General features: G+C 29.6%; 1 pseudogene; it reads right to left on the bottom strand.

Moving 5' to 3' along the window:
• Positions 1-979: 979 nt before the first annotated feature.
• LOC117905558 lies at positions 980-10,564 on the bottom strand (annotated as a pseudogene).
• Positions 10,565-16,646: the final 6,082 nt, after the last annotated feature.

Here is a 16,646-nt window from a genome sequence, read left to right as displayed (position 1 = left end):
TTGCACAACTGTACAATATTATACTAATTGTACAAGGGAAATGTGTCAAGTGTACAAGGATGTACAAGACTTTAATAGGTTTTGTACGATTTTTAAACAACTTGAGCTTGACATTTGAACGATTATCGATAGTTTTTTATTTTTATTTATTTATTTATTATTATTTTTTACCAAATTATACCATTAAGACCAGTGAGAAATAATATACAACATATTTATTATTTTGTAAGTAAGAAACAAAAAAAATATTTTCTAAGGTATTTAAAAAATATTTATTATATATTCTATAAGTTTGAAAAAAGAAAATTAATGATGTTTAATTTGCAAGTTAGAACAAATAAAGAACACTAATATTTTATGAGGTGTTTAAAAATTGTTTAATATATATATGAGAAATAATGTAAGTTTGAAAAAGAGAATAATATTTGATAAGATATTTAAAAATTATTTACTTCAAAAATGCATTTAACAATAATAATTTTTAGCCATTTATCTTTCATGTTCAATTTGTTGGAGAAAAATGATTGGTAAATCATTCAACTTGGTCCCACTAATAAATAAGTGAAAGAAGAGTGAAAAAGTCAAAGAGAGAATGAGAAAGGTAGGAGTGATCAGTAGTTTTTTCATTTAATAATCAAGGGTATTTTAGAGATTTTTAAAGGAAATATCATTCGTTTCAATTTCTACTATTTCATTGGGTTTTGAGTTTAATTATAAGTGATAGGAGGACCTTAACTCAATTATCCAACCCAATTGGGTGGAAACACAATTCTCCTTAAAAAATAAGAATGGGTCCACCACTTCATTGTTATTTTTACATATTTTTTTCAACTCATTTTTCCTTCTTTATATAAATATTAAATAATTTTAAAATATATAATGTTAACCAAGGATCTTCTTAATTGTTAGATATGTAGCTGCTGAAAAATATTTATGCACAACACTATGGACAAGTTAACTGCATGATATGGTATGGTTGTTACCCGAATCTAGTGCCTGCATGACCAGCAAGCTTAGAAAGAGTAAATAGTAAATACCATGAGATCTTCATTCTGCGGGAGCTGGAATTGCTGTAAATTGAGGCCAATAATAGGCATGATCATGAATGGCCTTCACATATGGGCCGTGAAGAACTGCTTTATTCAGCTGCCCATCAGGATTATTGCGGGCAGTCATAAATTCGATGAGATTTGAGGTACTATCTGGGTTGTTCTTCCACACGGATGCGTCCCCTTGAAACTGAAAGTCCTTTGATCTAAAGAAGTCTGTTTGTAGTTGGTAAACCTATATGAAATTTCGTTTCAATTAATAAGTCCATAGAGTTGGTAGTATCTCAGAAATGGAATGTGAATGTAATTGGGGGTACTAGGACAAACCGGGTAAAAAGGGAAGGATGCCACAACTTTATAGCTGGGGCTGATGAATTGTCTGTTGAAAGGGCATGCACTGCAGCATTGAGGAGTTGGGTTGAGCCAGCGCCAAAGACAATTAACCTTCCCTGTGTGACTGCATTTCCAAAGCAGTATGCAGTGAATTGTCTGGTGTAAGGGCATGCACTGCAGCATTGAGGAGTTGGGTTGAGCCAGCGCCAAAGACAATTAACCTTCCCTGTGTGACTACATTTCCAACAGCAGTATGCAGTTTTCGGATCCGGTTTTCGAGGACTCGTGAAATTAAAGAGTGGTTCTCGAATACATAGCTCATCCGATGCCACCCTGCTACCAGCATTGCACTGCTAGCAGCATTTTGCATCCTGAAGGGCCCCAAGAGTAGGGGATCCCACTACACAGTTCAAAAAGAAAGAATAAAAATAGTGATATTAACTCTACTGATTGAAAGAAAAAGATGTGGGAAAAAAATGGAGAGAGAGAGAGAGAGAGAGAGAGAGAGAGAGAGATATGAGGTTAAGACTTAAGACTTAAGAGTCCTGCTTGAGTTACTCAAAGTACCCTCAATGAAGTGTTGCCACAATTTGGGTACTATAACTTTGTACTCGAGTCTCATCCAGTCTCATCCATTTATATCACATAACAGGTCTTATTATTTTGTACCCTAAGCTCACCTTATTATATGTGGATCTCATGTATATATATATATATATATATATGTTTTTACTTTTGTTTAATGACCCATGTTTCATCGTACACTTTCAACAGTTTCAATTTGAAGTTTGATAGTTACCAATTCAACGCCTTAAAATTTTCATGAGGTAAAAATTGCTATACCTTTTTGTTGGGTAAGAGAAAATAGGATAATGCTTCGTTTTGGTAAAAGGGTATTATAAAATAAAAATATTTTTTAATATATATATATATATATATATATTAAGAAAATATTTATAATATATCTCTCTAAATATAATATATCATAATAATAAAAAAAAAAAAGTGAAATTGAAATGAGCTCTTAAAAATTATATTGCATAAGAAGAGATTTGACAAAGAGCAAAAAATACCTAGTGAAGCAGGATGGAGGATAAGCAGAAAACATGAAACTATTTTGAAGGTTTGATGATTGTATTTATGTTCCTTTTTAATTTCTCTATAATTCTATATAGTATAGTGAATAATTTTTTATGATACAATAGATTAGGTTCAATCATATGTGTAAGCACAGTTAATCAAACTATTCTGAAGCCTTGTCGTACCTTTTTGTGCTCAAATTCATTATACATGTGATAACAAGAAATGGTATCAAAGTCATTACAACTAACAACCATGTATTTAAGAGCTCCTATGATTCACTTGGATTCTTCCCTTATGTATTTTCCTATACCTAGTAGTTTAATTCAAAATTGGTTTTCCCTCAAATGGATTAAATGAGTTATGGAAAACATTTCCACAATGTCCTATCTTGATAAATGGTATTCTATAAGGAAAAATTCATCAACCATTAAGAAGTATTAGGCAAAAAGATCCATTATTACCATTTATTTTTATTCTATGTATAAAATATTTAGGTAGGGAGATGGTAAAGTAGGATAAGAACACTAGGTTAATGATCTAGGTATTCCAACTCACCTTAGTAGACCCAAAATTATTTTCTTATATTTGAAGATGACTACATCATATTTACTAAGGCCTCTCAAATAGGGTTTTATTTTACTTTATTTTTTAATATTAATAGGATTTGATCAATTGTTGTGTCATGCCAAGTTAACTTGTGAATTTTCATAAATCCTTAGTTCAAACTTCTAATAATATTTAAAGGTTATGAAGAGGAAATTAGGGGAAGTCCTAAGTGTTCCCCTTTCTAATGGAATCAATAAATATCTTGGTTGCTCCAATGTATAAGGTAGAATTAAAATTACTTTTTAAAAAAAAAAGTCCTTAAATCTCAAGGAAAAAATGCAAACTTTTGGAAAGCTCATTTTCTATCAAAAGTTCGATAAATAGTTCTAATTAATCAAATTTAATTTAGCTAACTACGTACCCTTTTCATGTATAAATTGTTTCCCTCTTTGTGTATGAATTGTTTTAAACTCATAAAAATAATTCTAATAATGAAGATCTAGATACAATCCATAGAATTTCTTTTGATTGCCAAATGTAGGATCCAATGAATTTAAGTAGATTCCTTTAGTAGCTTGAAAAGATGTTTGCAAACCTAAATTTAGAGACTTAGGAATTAGGATGAATGAGATGTTAATAACACTTCAATTACTAAGCAAGGGTGGAGAATCATCATGGATAATGAGAGAATCTAGTAGGAGTGTAAGTAAAATTGGAAAAACCAATCCAACTCAATCAAAATCGATCATATTGGCTTCATTTTCATTAATCTAAAGGTGTTTTTGGTTTGAGAATTTTGAAAACCTACTTTGTCAACTTCATTTTTGGTTTCCTTGTCTCATATTTGATAAAAGGTGAACCAAACCAACATTCTAAGACTTATATACAATTATTTAATGTTTGATAATTTTTATTTATTATACTCTATTAAAGTAATTCATTGCTCTTAGACCATTGTCAAAATACATAATTTTGAATGCTTGTGTTACCTAGATCTAATATACCTAATATTGTAGATCCATGCACCCTAATGATCTAGGGCATTAGGGTAACTTATAATATTTGTCTATAACACGTCCAAATATTTCTTTTGTAGTAAACAAACCCTTATAGTTCATTGATCAACCTACTATTGTTCAATGGATTGCTACTAAGCAACTTTTTAATAACTTAAAAGGTACTATTTTGCATGGCCTCTTTTTATGAAAGAACTCACCATGTCATCTTTATGTTTTCTCTGATTCTGATTGGGTTGCGAAAAATATGATAGGACATTGACTAGTGCTCTAAGAAGCAATGCTCTATTTCTTGTTCATCTACTAAAGTAGAGTAGTGGGCAATTGCATCTACTACTATTAAACTTTCATGGATTCAATCTTTACTCATGGAACTTACCATCTCTCTTTCATAGCTACATAGTATATACTATGACAATGTGGGGGCAAGTTACCTATGTGCTAATCCTATTTTCCTTTCTTGTATGAAACATATTGAGATCAATTTTTAATTTGTACATGACAAAGTCTTTAAAGGCAACCTATGTCTCTCATATTTCAACACAAGATCAACTTATTGATTCCTTAAACAAGCCCTTATCACGTTGACAATTGCTCTCATTTTAAACTAAGATTGGTGTCCTTCAAGGGCACCCACTTTTGTGGGGACATAATGGAGATAATTATGGTAATAGAGATAATTATGGAAGACATTATTATGATGCAACCAATAATGGAGATCATTATGAAGGAAATTATTCTGCAACTAAGATCCCTCAAATCAAGGCTTAACCACTTCAATATTTGTGTAATTATTTTATACTCGAATTTTTTGTAGAAACATTTTTTGTTATTGCTATATACACCAAGTTAACACTCATGTATACTTATAAACACAATATCAATAAGAATCATACATGTGTGCTTTCCTTCAATCTCTTTAGCTCTCTAAGTTTTCTTTTTTAAGAAGTAGCTTGCATGCCACATAACAAACCTTATCACTGGTAAGATATTTATGCTTTGAAAGGTGGTTCATGGTTCATTAAGCGATAAAATCCAAAAGGTTCATTGATCAATGAGGAATTAGGAATGTCTGCATTTTAGATCATTAAGAAAATTTTCAATATGTCTTAGGTTTTTATGTCTAAAATAATGATGATTGAAAAATAAATTATAAAATCTTTTTATTTAACATTTTTATTTATGAGGATAAGACATTTGGAGATAGTGTTGGAAAGTTGGTGGAAAATATTATTTTTAGCCGAACATATTTTACACTAAAAATGCAGCCCATGTGTGCATTTTTTTCATTTACATTACAAATGCATCTCATTTTTTTCTTTTTTTTCATTTACATTATAAAATTTGGATTAAAACTCAAACAGTGAATCAATTAACACTAAAAATTTTATGTACAAAAATTAGTTTAGAATAACTTTATTGTTAAGAAAGACTTAATGCATTAGATTCATTAATGAGTCTAATAATTTTTTTTAATAATTTAAAACTCAAATAGTGAACCAATACAAAAAAAAAAAATGGAAAAAATGGCTTAAAATAACTTTATTGTTTTTTTTTTTTTTACATAAAATTATTATTTTACGATTTTTGTTACTAGGCAAATGAATTCCAAATTGAACAAGACTCAATGTATTGAATTCATTAACAAGTTTAGTACTTTTTAAAAATAATTTAAAACCAAAAATAGCAAACCTATTAATACTAGATATTCATGGACAAAAATTGGTCTAGAATGACTTCATTATTTTTGTTTTACGTAGAATTCTTATTTTTCGATATTTTTTTCACTAGGCAATTGAACTCTAAATTAAATAAAACTTGATGCTTGGATTTATTAATGAGTCTAATAATTTTTAAAAATAACGTAAAACTCAAATAATGATTCAATCAATATAAATTTTTTATAGACAAAAATGGTCCAAAATAACTTTATCATTTCTTTTATACATAGAATCATTATTATTTTTTTAACTAGACAAATAAGCTCTAATATAAATAAAAATTAATGTGTTGTATTCATTAACAAATTTAGTAATCTCTAAAAATAGTTTGAAACTCAAACAATAAACTTATTAAAATTATAAATTTATGGATAAAAATTGGTTATGACTTCATTATATTTTTGCAAATAATTATATTTTTATAAATTTTCTCACTATAAAAATAAATTTCAAATCAAATGACACTTTGTATTGAATTAATAATGGGTTAACAATTTTTAAAAATATTTGGAACTAAAAAAATAAATCTAATCATTAAAAAAATAATAGATCAAAATTGATATAGTATGAATGACGACTTCACTATTTCTCCTATACACACAAATATATTTTTTAAATTTAAGTAAATAAATTATAAATTAAGTAAGATACAAATAATAATTTAAATTCTTTAATGCATTTTTTTTTAATTTTTAAGATTAATTTTGAATTGAAAAACTGATCTAATTAATTATAAATTAAATCAAAACATTTTGGAATATTATGTTTCTAATTCAGTACCAAATCTGCTTATGAAAGAAAAACTTGACTTCTTTACATGTTAAAAAAGTTATTTTTATTCATTATTCATTTAAATAAGATATTGCTAAAAATTATTATTTTCAATTATTATTATTATTCATTTTTAATAAAAAAAATTCACAAAGATATTAATATCCTTATGTTTCTAACATAGACTAGAATAGTATATATTTTTTTATAAAAAAAAAAATTAGTTTATGATTTTATTATAATATTATTATTCATTTTTTTTATTAAAAATTATTTATTTTTTAATTTATTTATAATTAAAAAACTATTTTCCTTTTTAATAAAACTTGAATTAAATTTAATTTGTGTTATATTAAATTGAATTTGCAATGCTTTTATAAAACCAAAACAATATATATATATATATATATATATATATATATATATATATATATATTTAAAAACAACTTATCTAAATAATTTTTTTTTTAAAATTTTAAAAAACAACTTGTCAAAGAACCTTATTTTTATAAAGTACTAGAAAACCGTTTTTTGTTTTTTAACTTAAAAACAATTTTTAAAAATAAGTTTTAGAAAACATGGCCAAACAGACCCTAAACTCCTTTTTTATTTATTTTTTATTTTTTTATGTATATATATTTTTTGAAGTTTATTTATCTCCTTTCCTCTTTCTATGAAAAGAATGGGGATCATAAAAAAAGAAAATGTATATATCCTCTAAGTGGAGAGTAAAGAACTTAAAAACAGTAGAATTCACTTTTGCGGGGAGGATAAAGAACTTTAACACATAAACTTTTAATATTTTTGTACAATTTTATTTTATTTTAAATAAAAGAGTTTACTGGACTTCATAGAAATTATTCTTGAAGACAATGTAAAATATTTGTTAATTTAAAAACATATTTTACAAATTTGAATTGAAAATAATTTTTTGATAACTTGTTCGTAAGTCAAGTTTTTCGAAATATTTTAGTAGTTTTGTACAAAGTATTTTAAAAATAATTAAAAATACAAAGAATTAATCGGTCAAAAAAATTTTACAAATAGAGGAAACAGTTTATCATATTTAATTTTTTGAAATTGAATTTTGATCCTAAAAAAAAGAAAAAAAAAACTACAATTTATTTTTAATTTTTCTTCTTATTTTTAGTTTCCTTTCTCTCATTCAAATTGAACCTAAAAGGGATGCTACGGATGGTGTTGGGTAATTGTCATGACACTGGATTTTTCACAAACAAGATTCTCTTTCTTGTTGAGAAATGAATCCCTCTCTTACCATGAGAAATTAACCTCTAGTCTTACCATTTTCTCATTATCCTTTGGGCTCTTACCATTGTCTCATTATCCTTTGGGCCCTATAGTGGGGATAGTTTTCTTTGTAGACTACTTGTGATGGCACACAAATCTTTGGCTAGAAAAGCTTATCTCAAACTTCTTGGATTGTGCCATCCCATCCCTCTCCAAATAAAATCAAAATGTACCCAAGAAAAAAAAAAATCATATAAAATTCTATATTCCATGACAGAATGATTAACCACAAACCAATGGTATTTTCTTTTACTTATATATCTTGGGTCCCTCAAATTCTCTTTAAAAAGGGAATAAACTTTCATTACCAAAAATGGATTTCCTTGATTTTAGCCTTCTTAATAAGGTAATCTTATGACATTAAGGGAAAAAACAAAAATATACGTAGTAAAAGTTAAGAGAAAAAGATGGAGACATTTACATGTCAACATCTACGACACAATTAGATGAGAATTGAGAGCAATCAGGACCCCAAAAGTAGGAGTTTCACTCACAAACGGGGCTTCCATCAACGACCAAGCCATCCAAGTATGCTCTTCCATGGCCTGAGCATGCATGGTTCAAAGTCGCGGTATCGATCACTGACTCGGAGGGTCTTAAGGCGTATCGGTCTCGATGTATCGGCTTGGTATCGGACAATACGTAAAACAAACTAATTAGAAAATTCAAAAAATTATAAAAATATTATGTAAATCATCAAAAAAAATATATACAATTAAATAAGCTCAAAAAATAATAAAATAAAATTGTCTCATATTTAACACTATTTAAATAGTTATAAAAGTATCTGCTCAAAGTTATTTATGATAATGCTAATAAAATAAAATTATTTTATTTCAAATATAATAACATTTTTACTAACAAACATACAATACAATAATCAATTCCATGTTAAATGACGAGGGGGTTCAAAATCATCATCATCAATCCTACAACGAGTATACAAATTGGGATGGTAATTCTTGTAGTGAGAATATGGTTGAAAGAGTTGTTCATAACTCAAATATGTTGGTTGAGATGATTGGCTTGATGATCCATAATCAAGAAAATATGGTTTTGAAGGCTGTTCAGGATCAACACCATATTGATAGTATCCAAAACCTCAATAAGCAATGCTACTGCTACTAGAAGATTGATCATATCCATAGGAATCACTAGCTCGTGTTCCAGTATTTGAATATCTCTCTGGATGCATCATTGGAAATTGATCAAAATCATTTCTACTAAAAGTACTAGAAGAGCTATCACGGTCTCTAAAGTTGTGATATGATCTATCATCTATCCCTTTGAAATACTACCTTCATCCTATACCCAAATTCTATAAGTGCTCATCAATACGGTGATAATTTGATCTATGATAATCATGCCCACTAGAATAATCATCATCGCTGGGGAATGTAGTAGTCTTTCCAAATGCTTTTGTTGTTCCCATATCCCTGATCGATATCCATGATCTGTATCTTGTGTGGCATAGTAATTTTCATCTCTTTGTGCCCATGACATGCTAGGATCTACTTGACTAACATAATCGCCCCTAGTGCTACCATCTTCTCCAATACCCTCACTAGTGCCACCAACTCCTCTACTGCCCCCACTAGTGCCACTACCCCGCCTATTGCCCCCATTGTCACCATCATCACTACTAGAACTCAAAAATATTGTTCTAGGAGCCTTACCTTTACGACGGGAATCAACATCTCTTTCTTGTGTAGCATTACTTGTACGCCTACTAACTTTACGATTTGTGGCACCATCATCTTCATGAACTATTTCTCTACCTTCTTCATTAGGGAGAAGACCTTTATCCAACCAATCCAAATTATCAAATGATAAAATAGGCTCCTCTCCTTCTTATATCCACTCATCTAATATATCATCATCATTAAAGATATGATTAAGATCAATTGGATTGTATAAATCTTCATTGTTTTGCTTTTGCATCAAATTCTTAACTCGAAGTGGCATATTGTAATGCACATAAACTAACTTATGCAACTTTTTCATTGCCAAACGGTTGCGCAGCTTTGTGTGAATCAATGACCATGTGCTCCAATTTCTTTCACAACCTGATGAAGAACAAGTTTGGCTTAAAATTTTAGCAACAATATTTTGTAAATGTGGACCTTCATCACCATAGTTGTTCCATCATTCAGCTATAATAAAGAAAATGCATACTTATTAATCACTATGATATATTTAACAAAAAATGATGATAATTTCTTATTTGTAATAGATGTAAATGTATTGAGTACTTGGAAGAGATTGATTTATTGTTTTCTTTGTAAGTGGACTTCCAAATTCTCCTTGGCCGTCAACAAATAATTTCACCTACATCATTAACATTTTTTTTTGTTAATGCACATTACATATACAAAATGTATTATGTAAAGGTCACAAACTATTATTATACCTTGTTAATAGCTTTTTCTTGTCTATCCAAATCTGGCTCTAATATCTTGATAACCTCCTTTAATCTAATTTTAATTTTCTGATGGTTGGAAAAATACTTTGAATTTGAAACATTGGATTTAAAAAATATGCTGCCATAAGTTAAATAATGATCAATTTATAATAATTTGTACTTGAAAAAAATAATAAAAAATATATAAAGAATTTTTTTATTACCAGCAGCATGCAAATGTTTGTGCAATTGACCTTCCCACTTTCTATCAATGACGTCCCAATACTTTTCCCATTTCTTGACCGATGCCTTGATAGCCAATTTAACTATATTCATTGCTTCATAAGTGATTGATAGTGTGGGCTTTTTATCTCAACCAATTTCAATACTTTGACGAGAGGTTCCATGATGGTTTGAACTTTCTCTGCCTTCTTCCAAAATCGATCAATTAAGATAAGGTTGGATACCTTATCTCTTAAACTTTTTCTACTCCTATCTTTATTGAATTCACACCACTCATTTGTTGTGCACATTCTCTTCAAATCAGCCTCATAACGTACAAGACTCTCAAGTGAAATGAATTCATTGAAAAAATGGGTTATTCCTGGTCTTAACAGCTCTCTATCCTAGGTGAACACTTTCATCAAATTCACTACTTTCAAGCTATTATAAATAAATCTTGTGATCATCTTAGCTTGATCTAATGTCTCCTTAATCTACTTCATGCTTGCAATATCTCCATCAACAACATACCAACTACTTTAAAACTTGCCACATTATCAATGACTACTTGAACAACATTTTCCTCCCCAACCTCTTCTACAACTTTATCCATAAGGGAAAAGATGTAGTTTGTTGTCTTAGATATGTTGGTAGTGTCAACTGAAGAATGGTATATCATACAATTATCACAAAAAAAAACATGAAATTAATGATAGGCTTTCTAGTCCTAGAACTCCAACCATCACACATGATTGTGCACCCATATATAGGCCATTTAGCCTTCAATGTTGTTATATATACCTCAAGCTCTTGCACCTCCTCTTCTAAATATGTATTTCCAATTTGGTATCCCGTGGGACCCTTGATACCTGGACCTACTTCTGCTATGTTATCAATCATTAATTGATAGTAAGGCCCACTGTCAACTGCATTAAAGGGTATTGCATTAAAGAGAGAACTTAGAAATAGCTTTACCCACTTTCTTCACGCTTTCATTATAAAACAAGTTTTTTTTATTGATTTTTGCTTTGATAGGAACATGTAGGGATTAATTCCTTTTAGAGGTATGCTAACTCTTTCTCTTACACTAAAGTTACGTGTCAATTTGCGCTTAATCCTAGCATTAGAAGGTTGTGAGGAACTAGCACCCTTCTGATGCTCTTGTCTATCTTCTTCAAAAATTCAACGACTTTCTTTCATTGCTTGTTTCATTTGTCTTCTTTCAAAATCATCCATAGCAACTTCCTCAATTTCATCATCAGAATCACCCTCATCAATTTCATAGAAATTTTCTTTATTTAAGGAACTCAAAAGTCATTCTTTTTTTTTTTCTTTATCTGTGTTTTTTGTTTTGAAGTATCAAACATATGTTGTCTAACACTATGTGACACTTCTACCAGTACACGTGGACATCCTTCCACTTGTTCGGATATATGTGCGATGTGTTGCTTTAATCTTGTTATACCGTCATGTATAACTTTCCCTCAATATTTACACTTCATGGTTCTTCTACTACCACCAACAGATTTTGCATGCTCCCAACCAATATCATGTTTTGAAGCCATTTTGAAATTTTAACCTAACCATGTATTAAAGGAAAACAACTTACTTTTCAAATTAAATATTTATAAACACATTTATATAAGAATTATAATATTCAATTTTCCATTCACTTATATGTTTCATATTGTTATCATATAAAAATAAATTCTACTAAAAAAACAATAAACACGATCTCACCTAAGTTCACCATATTTTATTTTCCAATTATTTATATGTTTAATTAAAATAAATAAATGAACATTTTTATAAAAAAAAAATTCTTTTAAAAAAGTTTTTTTTGATAATTATTGATTTCCTATTGTAATTTAATTGTAGAATTTTATAAAATAAAAAGCTACATGATATAATGAAGTAAAATTGATTCAAATATAAATGTAATTTCTCTATACTATGCAAATGCATATCATTCAATCCGCATTATTAAATCATTACTTTTATAGTTATGATTATTTGAAAAAAAAAATGTTTTAAATAATTATTAATTTTCTAATGTAATTTAATTTTGCAATATTATAAGATAAAAACATAAATTTAAAATACAATATCTATACCATATAAAGTTTACCATATAAATGTATTTTATATTTCTATACCATACAAAAATAATTTAGTGAACCAATTTAATATTATAAGATTAAAAAAAAATCACATAATTTAATAAATTAAATATATAATCTCTATATAAAATAAAAATATTACATATAAATATATTTAATATCATCATAATATTATCATTATGAATTCTCCAATTTCATATAAACATTACTTTCCCTTTTTTCAATTTCATAACATTATATCTAAACATTACTTTACACTACATACATGAATTTCCTAGTTTTACCAATTTAAATACATGTAAATCAATTTAATATTATAAAATAAAAAATTAAATAAATTAATAAATTAAAAATATAATCTCAACATAATAAGGTAAATCAAATTTTAAATATATTTTAAATTGATTCAAATTATGTAATTTTTTTAATCTAATCTCAAATTATGAATCAAATTAGCTAGAAAATATAATTTACCAATTTATATGATTTGATTTAATAAAATAAAAATATAATATGGTGTGACTATGGTAGTGTGGGTGTGTTGATTTAAATAAGGTAAATCAAATTTTACCTTTATTTGCTGGCTTGTCTTCCCCAAGAACCCAGCACACGATTTGTTTGTTATCTTCCTTAACACACCACTTCGGTCAGGTTTTGCAGACTATCGAACGACTTGGATCTTTCCTAACACACTAACTGCTACCACACAACCACAATCGGAGGAAGGAGGGTTATAATCGGAGGTAGGAAGGTTGCCATGTCGGCGTCCAATCACTGTTGCAACATGGGCAACACACCAAAGATGAAAGATCTACACTCCAACAATGATAGATTTAGGGTCAAGTAAGTAAATCTTGAACCGTGTCCCATCCTTGATTTTTCTCTTTTTAAAGGTTTTTGAAAGGGTCACGGGTTTGTTTCAAATTTTCACAGGCTTGTTTTTTTCAAACTTGTTCATGAATCACAAATTCACGAGAGTTTTCTTTTGCAGAGGAATCTCTTATTTCTCTGAAAATTTTGATTCTTGTTGCGATGGGAAATGAAAGGGAATCTCTTGATTGGTTTTTCTTTTTATTTATTTATTTTTTATCGAGTCGACCGGGTTAACTCGAAATATTAGCCGAGTCATCCGAGTCCAACCGATTCAAGGCGGAGTCTAGGTATAAATCTGTATTTAGTATCGGACTCGTCGTGACCGGCGTCGAGACGGATACAACTTGGCCGAGTCGTACCGGACTCGGCCAAGTTGTACCGGACTCGGCCGATTTTTTGAACCCTTTAAGCATGCCACTATTGTCGCTACTTCTCCTTCTTCTGCTACTCTTTTGCTCCAACTCAGTTCCCACTTCCCACCCACACACATACGGTTACTCATAAGCAACATCTTAAGGATTAAAGAACACACTAATCACACAACACAAAAAGAGATTTGGATCTTAGCCATGATTTTTTTTTATTAGGGTTAGACCTGGATTTTTTAAGGGAGAGAAGACGAAATGGTTAATGAATGTTAGAGGCGGCCTGATGGGTAATGTTGGAACTATAAAGGAATTCTGGATAATTGGATGATTTAGTAGGAAAAGAGAGTGAAAGAAAGGAAACTCTGGGATAAATGAAGAAGGAAATAAGATATATGTATGCTTATATATATGTGTTTTACAGCTTCAAAATATCATTCAATTATTTACTCACAAGGGAAATACAGATCACTTTGCAACTGTCAGAAAGCAAAAATGGAGGAAACAGAAGGGGAAAGTGAAAGAATAGAGGAGGCCGAGAGAGAGACTCAAATATATGATATATAATTGAAGGTGTTGTGCTATCATCCTGACGTCTTTGTCTAGTCCTCACACCTTTCTTGGTACTTAAGTAGGGATGGAGATAAGATGGGTTTAGGGCTAGCTGCTTCCTGGAAAGGTAAATAAACGTAATGTTTTCAAAATTAGATCTATTATTAATGGATAGAAAAAATTATTCGTTCAATATTCAATTATTAGAGTGATGATTGAATCACGTCAATTGATGATATTATAAATATATAATTTATATATTATTTAAATTAAAATAATTATAATGAGTAATATATATATATAATTAAGATTTTTAAAAGATTTCATCATTTTATTTTTAATATTATTATATTAATCGTGATAAGCATGACATGCAAATCTAATGAAGATTTTTTATTTCATTAAAATTTTAATATGTAGTTGTTAAGAATAATTCACATTTATGTATCACACAAATAACTTATATGATAATTGTTGGTGGAGTTAGACAAATTGGAGTTAGGTCCGTCTAGCTTCGTTGAAGTTAAGCAGACTTCTTCCCTTCTTCGTGCTTCTTGAAGAATCCGTCCAACTGCACTAGAGTCAAACGAACTTATTTCCTAAACAAAAGGATGTTTGGACGGGTGGTCCAAGTATGCCCCTCCGAAACTTAAGTCAGACAAGAGTAGCTCTAACTATGTTGTGGGAGATAGTGAGCGTATATTTGTGCATGTACCTTGTTCTTGCTTTTTAAGGGTTTATATAGAGCTGATGGCATTGCCACTGTAGTGTTGACTATGCACTCTAGCCTTTCTTGTAATGATGATGGTCCTTAGGGTGGCTGGACAATCATCTCAGATAAGGGCGACTGGCAAGTGCCATTAGCTAACGTGCCAAGATCTCGGATCGTGCAACTGACTGTCCATTTAGCATATCAATGTCTGGGATTGTGTGCAACAATTAATGGACATAGACTTTTGGGTGCAAATGGGGTCCCGTCTGCCACTTAGGTGTCAAGGGTTTGGGTTGGCGCTTAGACGTCAGGTGCGATTGATCACGTATGCCAGAAATCTTGAGGACTTGACTGGACTGATTTTCCTGTTTGAGAGTTCAGCGAGCCTAGGCCGTTGATTCCGCCTGGCCTTGTGAGAGAAGAGAACCCTCTCACTTTTGGTGCCGGGAAGAACTCATCTTTGTCTGGATGGAATGATCCCAGACAGGTTTAATGTTTGTCCTATATGGCCAAGGGGTCTTGGACTTGAAGGAGACATGTGGAAGGGAACATCCCCACAATAACAACACAGTTTAGCTTAATGATTTATATTTAATGCATATTAAAGGTTTATGTTTAGGTTGGATGGAAAAAGCCACTTGTCTTTTTTTTTTTAGGAATGTGAAAAAAAAAAAAAAAAAAAAAAAGGTTGGGCTAGGCTGCCATTTGAGAAAAAGAGTCAAGTGTGGGACTGCTATTTGACATTTAAGATTCAAAATAATAATGAGGTCCATTGATTCATTGTTAAAATGAAAAAAAATAAAATTGGGAGAATTATGCTTTAGGAATTGTTAGGGTTAAAAATTATTGTTAAGGGGTTACGCTTTGCATAATTAGTGTGAAGGATATAAAAGGTGAGAGACAAAATTGTCCTTATCAATGCCAACACGTCAAATAACATATCAACTAGTTAAAATATTTGATTTTTTTTATTTAGCTAAAAATAACGTGTTGATATCAACCAACATAACGAAATTGAATCTATTGATAACCATTTCATTTTAGTTATGATGGTTAATATCAACACGTTTCTTTTAATTGAATAGAAAAAATTAAATATTTAGTCTTTTTCTATTCAATTTAAAAACAAACACCACCTAAGTGAATAAGAGGCGGTGAAAGGTTTTCTTAAAATTTCTAACCAAACATGCCTTAAGCCTCACATTAAACCCAAATAGAACATTAGTTGGTTACATTTGGGAAATCCTAATTTCTTCTTCATTCTTTATTTAGGGGGTGTTTGGTACACGAGAATGGGGAATGGGGATAAATATTTTGTTTCCATTCCTATTTATTGTAGAATGAAAGTGGATTTGTGATTCCATTTTTAATATTTGGATGAACTTAGGAATTTAAGGTTCAAAATATTATTTGTTTTCATTCCAATGTTTGGTAACAACAGGAATGAAAAAGAAAAAAAAATGGTAATAATACCCTTACCTTTTAAAACAATAAATTCTGAAAGGTTTTTTTTTTCTTACTAAATGATAAGACTAAACAAATAATATATATCAATAAATAAAAAATTAACCTTA

The sequence above is a fragment of the Vitis riparia genome, chromosome 18 (genome assembly GCF_004353265.1).
Source record: "Vitis riparia cultivar Riparia Gloire de Montpellier isolate 1030 chromosome 18, EGFV_Vit.rip_1.0, whole genome shotgun sequence".
Taxonomy (NCBI): Eukaryota; Viridiplantae; Streptophyta; class Magnoliopsida; order Vitales; family Vitaceae; genus Vitis; species Vitis riparia.
This window is presented reverse-complemented; position numbering and strand designations above follow the sequence as displayed.